Source organism: Cydia pomonella, chromosome 8 (genome assembly GCF_033807575.1).
Source record: "Cydia pomonella isolate Wapato2018A chromosome 8, ilCydPomo1, whole genome shotgun sequence".
Taxonomy (NCBI): Eukaryota; Metazoa; Arthropoda; class Insecta; order Lepidoptera; family Tortricidae; genus Cydia; species Cydia pomonella.
This window is the reverse complement of record NC_084710.1, coordinates 18582605-18596490: the sequence shown is the minus strand read 5'-3', so window position 1 is coordinate 18596490 and position 13886 is coordinate 18582605. Positions and strand designations below refer to the sequence as shown.

At 35.9% G+C, this 13886-nt stretch overlaps 1 protein-coding gene across 1 annotated transcript in view; it reads left to right on the top strand.

Moving 5' to 3' along the window:
* The window catches only part of LOC133520741 (uncharacterized), a 409169-nt gene that overhangs the window by 89108 nt on the left and 306175 nt on the right, over positions 1-13886 (top strand). The gene's annotated exons all lie outside the window — the stretch shown is intronic.

Sequence of the window (13886 nt, the reverse complement as noted above, 5' to 3'; positions counted from 1 at the left end):
ATAGATCCGACAGGAACCTAACAAAAGCTTCGATCCGAAAAGAAATCTCATTAAAGTGTCCGGAGACGTGATTAACGCAGCCTCCGCGAATACTGATCCGGGATCCGGAGATTCCGGACTAGGGTTACCACCAATTACTAATTTCTAATGTCCGGACAGGATTACCCGAAAATACGTTGGAGAAAATGTTTAACCTTTTAACCGCTTAGAATTTTTCATCCCAGTCTCGTACTTGTCCTTCTTCTTTACTTCGTGCTATTGCTGTCTCGTGTGCTCGTCAACACGATGACTCCGTGCACACTAAAGGAGGCAGTTAGCATCCTGAAAACCTTGCTATAGGTTTCGTAAAGGAGGTGGGGTGGTTAGAGTAGCGCTACCTCGTTTTTCTTGCAAAATAGGCGCACTATGGTAGTTGATATGCGGAAAATGCCAAGTAAAACTACTAACTTTGACAAATGATTCAAAATTACTGGAGATTGACAACCCTACGGCACATTACGGATTCCGGTGACGAAGCATCGCCTTAATTAACTGCCGCAATCAAACGCTTTTTCTAAACGAATTTTCGTATAAAATTAATCTTAATTGTTAAGCATCAGTTTTCATGCTAATGTTTAAGGTGAATCTGTAGTATAATAGGAAGCGTTATATTCTAATTGTAATAACATTATGAATTTGATCTGGATTTGTGATGGATATGGTCTGTCGGTGACAAAAGTGATGTTCATGGTTAAAGAAATGTCACATTTGACACTGGTAAGATCATATTCATAGTAAGTCTAGATAAAATTTATTACCTGTTGTGCGACGACCGGTTTGGCCTAGTGGGTAGTGACCCTGCCTACGAAGCTGATGGTCCCGGGTTGAAATCCTGGTAAGGCCATTTATCCGTGTGATGAGCATGGATATTTGTTCCTGAGTCATGGGTGTTTTCTATGTATTTAAGTATTTATAAATATTTATATTATTATATATGAAACCACGTATGAAATTGTTTATAGTTTAAGCTCATTGTAAGTGAACTTTTGTTCTTTATGAGTAATAAAAAATCTTTAAACCCATATATCGTTGTCTAAGTACCCTCAACACAAGCCTTATTGAGCTTACTGTGGGACTTAGTAAATTTGTGTAATAATGTCCTATAATATTAATTTATTTATTTATTACAATCAGAATACACCTCTAGGTTATTTTCATTGGAAATTGTAACCCATTTCCTCTTTTCGAGGAGGAGCCAGGGGGGCTGACTAAACTTGAGTTTATAAATTTATTTAGTACATTACGGACTGAAAAATTCAGAGTATATTGGTCTCGTCAGTTGTGGAGGAAGGCAGTCTGTTCCCAAATCGAGAAACGTGGGACATAAAAAGTTACATATATCACCCATTTTAATTGCCTGACAAAATTTTAAACTGGCAATGATCGTTACCAGAATGAGTTAATTACTTTTAAAATGTTCTATTATCATTTTTACTATTTTGTTTCCTAATTGCCAATGAGTAGTATAAAAATCCATAGCATGAAAATTGGAAGGAACCCGAAAGATTTTAACCTCGCATTTCTGAAGCCAATTTCTCCAAAAAACATTTTTTTGTTTGATATATTATAATTTTTTAAATGTATTTGTACATAAAAATCAAATTTTATTAGTATTAGTGTAACAGAAAATGAATTCTTTTTTTTTCGTAAAACCTAGTTTTTGCAAAGAGTTATTTGTTTTTTTTTTTTTATATATCTATCAATGAGGATATTTAGACTACGTCCCACAGTAGCAGCATCGCCATCAAAAAGCGTTTAGCACTAAGTAACAATAAAAATATGTGTTTTATTTTATTTTATTTGCATTAACTATGAAATTCCAGAAAAGTTTATAGAACATTTTAGTCTTTAAATTTTATTTATTTATTTATTTAATTTTAATTTTTATTATATACTTTTGGCCTGGGGTAGGTACTCGTATATTATAAAAATGCTTCGCTCTCCTACTTATGTATATACATTTTGCTTTGCGTGATTTAGGGAGTATTTAGATGTTATAGGTACATTTTTAACGCGTTTAAAAGATAATCGTTGTCGAGATACTTAAACGCCTTGGTTTTTTTATTGTATGTCATACATCAGTGCACTTAGCGGGTACAATAAGCAAGGTAGCAATTAGCAGGTGTAATCATTGTATTTCATGTATGCAAGGGGAATAAATTAGCTGCTTGGATGTACCCATATTTTGTACACTTGAGTAAATTCTTTTAATAGGCAATTAACGTGAAATCTACAGGGTATTTTTTTCAATAATTAGCCAAACTGCGAGGTCAACTTTATCGTTTCAGTGTTAGTCATTGTCAAATAAGGTCCTTTGCTATCTTGGAGGATTTTACAACTGGAGACGCCTTATCTGTAATTTTCTATACCAAACAGTCTGCCGATTTTTGTGGAGGAGAGGCATGTCAAATATACCTATGGCTATTTGTACGTAACGTACAAATAGCCATGTCAGTCCTTACAATATATGACCATTGGCCGAGGTTTCCGACTGAGGGGTAAGCTCTTAAAGGCGACCCCATTTATTAAATCCTCCAAGTATGCTATAGATAATGAAATTGTTTTACAGTTTCACTTTAAATTATTTTAATAACAATAAAAACTCATTGACGTGTCGAATGCGTCGACATAATACGTTCTCATACTCTTATAGTAACAAATCTTCATAGTAATATGAAGTAGCTCATTTGACTAGTTAAAACCTACGGGTAGTGAAACATCTGTCAAACACTACAATAGGGATGATTACCGTTCCGAATAAATTATCTTTAATAAAGCACCAGAAAAATGTTAGAAAAATATAGACAGCAGTTATTTGTGTTTCATACAAATTTCGTAGTGGCTTAAGAAATTGACTTGACTAGTGATTTCGTGACGTTTTTCGGTTTTGTCAGAACAAGGCGAAATAAAATACAACAGTTTGTTGTAAAAAAAATAATTCATGATACAAAAATAAGTCACAGCACAAAAAATGATTCATAGTACAAAAAAATCACTCACAGTACAAAAATTCACAGTAATGTTTTCGAGCTTCCATAGTGGCTAATCGTTTTGACAGTTCTGACAAAAGATACTGACTTGACTAGTGATTTCGTCACGTTTTCGGTTTTGTCAGAACGAGGCGAAATGAAATACAACAACAGTTTGTTGCAAAATATAATTCGTAAGACCATATTGTTTTCGAGCTTCACAACCAAACATTATATCAGTAAAGCAAATTATGTAAACTAAACAAAAGTAAAGTAAACATTAAACAAAAGTAGGGTAAATATAAACAACGCACGAACAGTAACTAACTACCTACATTGTTGTCGTCTAAACAAATATTTGGGACAAAATTCAGATTGGATTCAGATGATTTCAAACGCTAATTATTTATATAGTCCACGACATGTATATGCATATATTTTGTACCTTTATTATGATAAAATAAACGGTAATAATGAAAATAATTAATGCTCACTCGATTCCTGAAGAGCAAACATTATTGGCAATATGGCTATTGCAAATAATTAGGTTTTTTAACATAGAGCCTTGAAAAAACATGTACACCCTATGTTTAAAGTTGCCTAACTTAAAAATCAAAAATTGTATCATAGCGTAATCATTTTTTGGCACAAGACGCCGTTTGGTGACGCATCGTCTTCACCACCAGACGGCGCCACTGGCCTAAAAGACAAATGGGCCAATAATTCACCGTACGCCGCGTGACCAGATACCTCGCATTTCGGGAAACGTTGCCATTTTTGTGAGTAATAGCGACTTTGATCGTCTCTTCGGTTTGATTTAAACTTTAATAAGTTAAAGGTTTCAATTACTTTTGTGTTTAGGATACGGTTTAGTAAGTATAGTACCGTAACTGTGTCTTTACAGTTTTAAAACGAAATCCACTAAAATGGTAACGTTTTTTTGTGTAATGACTAATGGCCCAATTCGAACAATGCTGCCACGAGGTCACTGCGGTGTGATACCGATCTGTCAGTGTCAAAAGTGACGTTATTGGTTGAAGAAATATATCTGAAAATCAATCTACTGAACAATTAATTTTAAATTTATACGAGTGAAATAAAACGGATTTTGATTCAGAGCCCCTAGTGTAAATTTATTCGGTAGCGAAACGTGACGTCCGCGTTTGCGTTAAGTCTCATTTTGTATGGGATTTAGAAACAGCGCGACAAGCGGAACCTTTTGGAAACTCAAAATCCCATACAAAATGAGACTTAACGCAAACGCGTACGTCGCGTTTCACTATCGAATAAATTTACACTAGGGGTACAGATATGGACAGGTGTAAATAATATACCTATTTACACCTGGGGCTCAATTCTTGAACGGTATTAGACTGATCTTATTAGTCTACGAATTCTACGGGTTCATTTCTCGAATGGTATGAGTGTAATATTATTAGTGTGTTGCCTTGGTAACCCATACGACTTGAATAATCTGGTCTAATACCGTTCGCGAAATGGGGCCATGGCCATTTCGGAATCGTGTATAAAGTTAAGGTGTACTTACTACGAAATTAAATATACCTGTACATTGATTTATTGATGAATCGTAATAGGACTAACGTACCCATAATACATTCCCTTATTGACATGACAAGTGTATCTTGTGGATGGAATAAATCGAAAATAATATTTCGAAACATATTACACAAAAGAATTCCAGGTTTATTCAGCTCTGAAAAGCTGTCCGAGGTGGGTTTAGGATCTATAAAGCCGACGAAACGCGGCTATGCTTTCTAGTATGCATTCAAAGTTCCAACTGTGTTCAAAGATTCAGCTATTCTACGAGTACTCCATATTTTTTAAATGGTGAATTACTGTTTCATTTTTACCTTTTTTGTCACGATGGCAAATATTATGCTTTTCGTATTTTTTTTAAGTTTTTTTTTACTTTTAGAAATTCTATGTTTCTATAATACAACAAAAACAAAATTAACTTAGATAAACTAAGTAAATTAAAACTAATAAAATGGAATAAACCGCATACCCACCTATGTTAAGTCCCCCGGTCTGTTCCTGCGGAAGGGTGCCCATAAGGCTACATTTCCACGCTGAATGGCAATGTCAATTCTTTGGTCTAGATAAACCGGCCCTGAATGACCCAGGTTATAGGTTTTAGTCTTAAAATTTTCTGTAGGGTTATGTAATAGATATTTTCTACATATTCAAAAGTGCTACACGGTATCCCACTCCATAAACATGACGACAATTATCTAATGTTGACACAATGACACCTGAATTATATTAATGACGTTTCCATATTGAAATTTCTGCTTTCACGGCGTTCATAATGCCAATGAGTTGGCTGTAACGCGCGGACACGTGACAGGGCTTTTTAATATATTTACATCTCTACTGCTACCATGAGTTGACATTTGACGTTAACGCTAGCGACTTCGTTGATCCGATCGCAGTCTATCTCGCTCGCACCGATGCATTGGTGCGAATGTCAAATGGCAACTCATGAGAGCCGCAGTTTATAAAATACTATGAAAAAACACACGGAAAATATACTAACTACTTATATTTGCAAGGGCATACTACAACCAAATGAATAACAAAAATATTTTTTAATTTTAATTTAATTTATTTTCGGTTGTATATTGTTACCCTGCATACTATAGCAGTATAATTTTAGTATAAAATAGCTAGTGATCTTATATCACTAGCTATTCGGCTATCCGAGGGATCTGACGAGAAACGTTTTAAACTCGTGTTAATTAAGCCCTCGCCTTCAGCTTCGGGCTTCAATTACACTAGGTCGTAAATCCTAGGTTACCGACTTTTATACATAATGTACTATTGAAATTATGTTCGTGTTGCATATTATTATAAACTTTTCTCACAGACCGGTGCGTGAAACGAAACACGCGACCGAACAACGGACATTGGCTTTGGGCCCGATTCGAACAATGATTTAGAGATGCGTTAGTTCTTGGAAAGAGATTGAAAAGATCGATAACTAAACGATATGTCAAAATTGACGTTAACTTTGATTCCGGTCTTATTTCAATAAGACATCAATAAGAGATGGTTTAGAGATCTAAGCAAGATCTAAGTGACTTCTCGAAAGCTCATAAACGTGATTGGTCGTGGAGCATACTTGTCAATTTTGACAGATAATTTGATACGTCAAATTATGAAAACATGTCTTAAAAATGGCGAAGTCGGGTCAAGAATGTTTGTTTTTGTTATTTTGATCGATGATAATATTTAAACTGTTAGCTTATACTGCAGTAAACTAACGTGGAAGTGTGCAGCTAATGAAGAATTAGTCTTGAAACCATTCTTTAGTCAACAGTCAACACCCGGCACTCCATCCATTGTGGCTATTTGTTAATAAAAACCAGCGATCACTTTACTAAAAGCAACTACGGGACAACTTTATCCCCTATGAGAACAGTTCCTGGCGAAATCGTCATTAACTAGGTAAATGGAAAACATAAATCTATATATCGTGCCCTCACGAAACAAAGGTTCTCCGAAGCAGATTCATCCCCTGTTCAAGCTAAAAGATGATTCGTTCGTGCTAAGTATCAATGGACTAGCAGACTTAGAATCCTAGAGGAAGGCAGCCTGGGGTCGCAAGAGTGTCACGACAAACTTTTGGAAGTGTTGACGTCGTGGTTGTTCGCGCCGCCTGGTTCCAGCTAGTTACTCATTTAGGTACACGTGGACTGTCAAGATAATAATTTTATTTGTGGTGATTTAAGATAAAGTGATAGTGCCTCTTTTGTTTGTGTTACCTCAATTACAGGTTTGCTATATGTAAGACTATCTAAAATTATTTTAATTCAGAAAATCCGTACACTGTCTTGTGATGACCCATTTAAATATAGGCACTTACCCATCAGTTAGTAACAAACTAAAAACAATGTTGCCTTGTATGACACAAAATTGCTTCTTTCCACTATCTGATTAGTTGTAGGTACATACATAATATTGTACACTAACTTGTCTGCTTATGAGTTACAAATTGTTTCATAATAACTCAATACCCTTATAGTATATACGAAAGTGATCAATATAGTAAGTTATAATGTTTAAATATTAGGCAAAATAATATTTTACTGAATAAACTCCAAATCAGATGAGCGGCCCAAACAGGTCAATATTCTAAGTTATAGATAGACTAGCTAAAGAATGGGTTTTCTCATCTTTCTTCTAATAATGATCTGTAGTACCATTAACTTACTTTGGTGGGTCCTAGTGGGAATGATTATTCTCAGTTGTTACCAGTAAAATATTTTAATGTTCAATATTCACAAAAATATATAACACATAAATATACAGTGAGTTATTTTTTCCTTTGAAAGCCGTTTCAGTAAACGGCTCCAGAACTGAAAAAACATTTTAAAACAAAAAGGTATGAAATTAATAGTTCTTCAAAAAACATTCTAACAATACAGCTATTTCATAATTAAGTTTCTAGTATGTTAATACTGATAATTAAACATTTCAAATTTGTTTCTGTAGTTACCTCCTTCTCCTACTCCTCTGGAGTTTCAGGCGTACATAGGCTACGGAGACTGCTTATCATCAGGCGGGCCGTATGCTTGTTTGCCACTGACTTAGTATAAAAACCTGTAGTAAAATAAGAACAAATCAGCGGTGCCACTATGGTTCTATTTTTATCACTTGTCACTATGCCCATCACTTTCGCACTTACATACATACTTGTTAGAATGTGACAGGCGTGGTGACAAATGATAAAGAGTTGACCTTAGCCCTACAGAGAAAGTTAAACTACAATCATTAGTCTTATCAGCGGTGGCATCATGGCTCCATTTTTATCACTTGTCACTATGCCTGTCACTTTCGCGCTTACATATTTGTTAGAACGTGACAGACATGGTGACAAATGATAAAGAGTCGACCATCTTAGCCCTACAGGTCTTATCCATTAAATAAGTGCGAGAAAATTTACTTATCTTAGATGAGTTTTCTGTTTATTTTTTTTCTTTGATGACTCATTCTTTGATAATTTATTTTGACATTTATTAGTGATCTCATGTGTAATATAAGAATTGCTTCATTGTTAATAATAATATAATATGTTATGAGTTATGATTATGAATAATAAGATATTATATGCTGTGCCCTTGCAGGGTCCATGTGAGACATTGTATATCATGTATAACATCTATACTGTACCATGGTTGCAATAAAGAATGATTATGATTATGATTTAGTACATTGTGTAGTCCATACTAATATTTACTGTTGAAAACAACACATTTGTTATTATTTATGATTGGATTTTATATTATTTATTTACTGGGTTAGATGTGTTTGACTGCTTTTTATCTGAACCAAAAACCCAATAATTGGTATAAAATAATAGTTTGTTATGTTTATTTAAGCAAGGCCTGTACTTTCAAGGTAGTAAATAAAAAATTAAAAAAGAAATATTTTTTATTTCTATAGTTCATAAATAATGCTCCTTTTGTGACCGATCAGAAAGACACTTTACCCCCAATTTTAAATTCTACATTGTAGTGCAGAGATTGTTAGCAGAAGTTGCTAAATTGCTACCTAGGTTTATGGTTGAAACATTCAAAATATTTTAGAGGATAGTGGACGACCACTTCCCCCATTTTCCTCCCTCAATATTGACATTATGAATAATATTTTTAAACAATTTCATGTATATTAACCATATATAGCTATGCCCCTTTGTTTTCCTCTTTTCGATTTATTATTATTAGGTATAAGATAGGAGCAAAATGAGAAGGTACTTAGCATCGCACGTTTACCCAGTATCACAGCAGTCTTGAAACAGAGACGCTTACGGTGGTTGGGGCACGTGCACAGGATGGAGCCCTCTCGTTTGCCACGTAAGGGCTCCTCTACACGATGGCCCAGCGTAGGCCAGTCCAAGGGACGCAGCTATGCGGTGAAATGAGATAGCAATATCACTTGCTCCCTCTAACGCATAAATGCGTCCCTAGGACTGGCCTACGCTGGGCCATCATGTAGAGGAGCCATAAGACTATCCTAAGCGAAGTAGCGCACGCGAAACGACCGGTTGGGCGACCAATGCTTCGTTTAAAGGATAGCGCAAAGCGAGATATGTTGTCCTTCCGGATCGATCCCACCAACTGGGAAAGGGAGGCTGAAGACCGCGAGCACTGGAGGAAGACCCTGGGAGATGGAGTAGTTGCACACGATGAAGCATGGCTTAAACTCCTTCACACTAGGCGAGAACTGAGACACCAGCGCGCTGTTTTCCCACCTTCGTCACCGGGCATGACATTCTCCTGCCCGCCATGCGGTCGCGGCTGCCGCTCTCGAATTGGGCTTACTAGTCATTTACGTAAGTGCTTTAATGTTATGGGCGCTGTTCAAACCATCATTTAATTGATGTTAAAGGCCAAATGATGTGGAACAAAATACAAATTCCATACAATTATCAAAAACACTTATAATATTTGAAAAATCTTAAAAAATCAAACAAAGGGGCATACGTATTATTTATATACATAAAAGGGTGTAGCAGGATAGCCTAGGAAAAATTGCCCCCAGCGATTTTGGGCCGAAACTGTAATCATACGATGCCTTTTGGGGAGGTTATACTCTGCACAAAGTTTCATCCCTCTGTTACCCCCTGGGGGTGAAAAACACCCGATTAACCCCAAAACTGTTTTAATTATTTTTTCCTAAACTATGAAAGTGACGAATTTCAAATTTCGTACAAATATTAATAAGACTAAAAGCTATGTGCTAAAAAAATATTAACCCCCTAACCATTTAAATTCTTGTAAAAAAAACAAAAATGAAAAAAGAATCATCCTGTATCTCAAGTTTGGCTCACGGTACACACACCATTTTTTTTTTAAAATGTACCAATTTATATTCTATATTATATAAAAGTTTCATGGACCTACTCCAGAAGGAACATTGCGAAATTAAAATAAACGTACTATTTCGTAGCCACTAATCATTATACTCGTATCATGCTTAATACGCAACGTCTCGGACCCGAAACCAAGATAATTTTAAAAAACCGGCCAAGAGCATGTCGGGCCACGCTCAGTGTAGGGTTCCGTAGTTACTCTTCCGTCACAATAAGCTAAACTGGAGCTTTAAGTATAGTAAATTGTTAACCAAGGGATGAAACGGTACCTTTCACGCGAGTTAAACAAATAGGCAAATTTGCATAATCAGTACCTAATTAAAGTATGTCTTTTTACTATGAAGGGGAAACTTTTTGCGATAACTCAAAAACAGCTAAACTGATCATGTCCGCTATAGTTTTCATTTAATGTCTTTCTTAAGCTCTACTTCCACGATTTTTTTCATTTTTTTTGGACCTATGGTTCAAAAGTTAGAGGGGGGGGACACATTTTTTTTTCTTTCGGAGCGATTATCTCCGAATATATTCACTTTATCAAAAAATGTTTGTTGAAGACCCCTATTAGTTTTGAAATACCTTTCCAACGATACTCCACACTGTAGGATTGAAGCAAAAAACAAAAATTCACCCCCACTTTACGTGAAGGGGAGGTACCCTCAAAAAAAAATATTAGATTTTATTGTACGACTTTGTCGGCTTTATTGATTTACATATCCATGCCAAATTTCAGCTTTCTAGCACTAACGACCACGGAGCAAAGCCTCGGACAGACAGACAGACAGGCAGACGGACATGGCGAAACTATAAGGGTTCCTAGTTGACTACGGAACCCTAAAAATGTTTTTATAAATACAAATGAGTTTGATTCATACTTCTTTATCCCCACCTTTTTCAAATCGGGCACGAGCAGCGCCAGCGGTCGGTTGCAAGCCATTGTTTATTAATAATGCAAGGCTCTTAGTGGGAGTTCAATGAATAGTACGCACCAAAGAGCCAATACATATTAATTTCGCAATGTTATTCCTTCTGGAGTAGGTCCATGAAACTTTTGTATCATGTAGAATATAAACTGGTTCATTTTTGAAAAAAAAAAATGGTGTGGTACCATGAGCCAAACTTGATATACAGGTTGATTCTTTTTTTATTTTTGTTTTTTTTACAAGAGTTTAAATGGTTAGGGGGTTAATATTTTTTTAGCACATAGATCAATCATAGATCTTATTAATATTTGTACAAAATTTGAAATTCGTCACTTTCATAGTTTAGGAAAAAATAATTAAAACAGTTTTGGGGTTAGTCGGGTGTTTTTCACCCCCAGGGGGTAACAGAGGGATGAAACTTTGTGCAGAGTATAACCTCCCCAAAAGGAATCGTTTGATTACAGTTTCGGCCCAAAATCGCTGGGGCAATTTTTCCTAGGCTATCCTGCTACAATTGGAAAATCAATATATTTAAATTTTTCATTGCAATAATTTTCATATAATGTCAATTGTGCTGCGTCACGCTCTCCCCAAATAATCTTATTACATAAGTACTATATTACTTGTAATATTATTATTTCTAATTAAATTTAAATTACAAACTAATTCTAACGGATGATGGTCCGACCAGTACACGTCATAATGTATTTTTATACTCCGTATTAGTTTCCGTGCCGCTTCAGATACTACACAGTGATCCAGCCAGATTTTAGTACCATTAATATCACTAACATAGGTGTATGTATCCGAGGCCACTCCTAGAATGTCTATGTCCGCACATTGCCATCTAACATCCGCACAAAAGTCTAACAACTCCTTACCGAATCGTCTGCCCGGGTGAGCGTTGAAATCCCCTAATATGAAGACGCAGTCTACCTGGCACTCCTCCACTATTGCCGCCATTTCCCCTAGGCATTCCGTAAATTCGGTAAGAGTCTCCGCAGAATCGACGGGCATGTACACAGAGAACACCAAGAGCGAACGATCCGATAACACTATCTTTACAGCAGCGAGTCGCGCACTTTTACAATGCACAATCGAAACCGATGTAAATAAACATTTCCGCCACAATAACGCCACACCGTGCACCGCCGTACGGCCTACCGCGTAAAATCCCAGCTCCAGTATCGACCGCCGATGCTACACCCTTTCGTAAAAATATTGTCACCGAAATTTAAATGCGACTTTCCTCACTCCAGTGAGTGAGACAAGCTTTCGTCATAATGATGATGCCTTTCATTCATGAATGTAAATAAATGTGGTTAACTTTACTTGATGTTTAATTTTATTAACCTTTAATAATGAACTCACTACTGAGGTGAAAAGTTGCGTGTCACACGAGAGCAGTTATTTTACATCTCGTGTTTTTAACTCCCTCGCTACGCTCAAGATTCTAACTTAGAATCACTCGCTTCGTGATGCAATTATAGAATCTTTCGCTTACTCAAAATCAACACTCGCAAGAAAAACCAACTTTCCTGTCTTGTTGCACAAATAACTATGTACAGTACATATGGTGCTACTTTACCGCACTAGTGCGAAAATTAGCGTATTACGTTACTGTGTCGAACATTTAAAGGCCCATATGTACTGTAAAACGTTGTACGATACATGTGCAAATAGGTAATTCGCAACTCGTGCCGATTTAAAACACTCCCTTCGGTCGTGTTTTAATTTATCGCCACTCGTTTCGAATTTCCTATTTTCGCACTAGTATCGTAATGTACTATTACAGTACATACGGTGCTACTATAGTGTTACGCACTAGTGTGTAAATTAGCACATTATGTAACTAAGTATGTCGAAAATTTAAAGGGTCATATGTACTGTAAAACGTTGTACGACACATGTGCGAATAGGTAATTCGCAACTCTTGTCGATTTAAAAGACTCCCTTCGGTCGTGTTTCAATTTATCGCCACTAATGTATCGTAAATAACTATTATACAATCGTGATATAATAAATAAATATTATAGGACATTATTACACAAATTGACTAAGTCCCACAGTAAGCTCAATAAGGCTTGTGTTGAGGGTAATTGGTTAGTCTTATTTGCAGGCAATAACGGACCAGCGTTGGACCAAAAATGTTACGTCATGGAAAGGGCCACTAGGGAAACGGGGTATAGGAAAACCTGTTACTAGATGGGAAGACGAAATAAAAAATATAGCTGGTCAAAACTGGATGCGAATAGCTCAAGATAGAGATGAGTGGAAAACTCTGGAGGAGGCCTTCACCTGTGAAGACGGGGTTCTTGCTACATATTAAAATTCATTTTGAAATAGTTTTAGAGCTGCCATTGGGAAGCTATAAGTAATTAAGTTTGCTTATAGTTTTTTGATGTTGGTTCTAAAATTATTTTAACTTAACTCTAAACAACAATGTTAAAATGTTAAAATTTCGCAAGAAATAAAAGGCTATTTTATTTTATTTATTTATTATTTATTTGCAGGTTCATACATTTGCCATTTAATGCAAGTAGCTAATGTATGAACTCGCAATAAACACTAATCAATGTATAAACAGACCCCAATGTCAGCCTCACATACCTGAATGGGCTGTGTGCCACACTTTCCCATGCTGACCTTACATGAAGTTGAATTGAACATAGGTACAGTTGGCTGCAAAAAGTATGTATCGAAAGAATTGTACTTGGTACTACACTCTTATTACGCTGCGGGCTTAGCATGGTCTTAGTTATCACGCGATATGGTGACAATCTTGTTGTTAAAATGACAGTTTTCTTCGATTTTATCGTTCACACTACGGTTGCAGACGATAATAGGAGTTATCCACATTTGACAGCGATAGATGACAATCGACAATTTGCATAACATGGTCGTCGGATAATTTGACACATTATCCCATTTTGGCAGTTCAATATAGTTAATTTTATCTACGTGCTTCTTAGGTCACGACAAGCGTTGTCGTGGATGCAAAGCTCATGAAAAAACCTATGTTAAGGTATAAATTATCAGTAAGTATCCGTTTTTCTATGATTT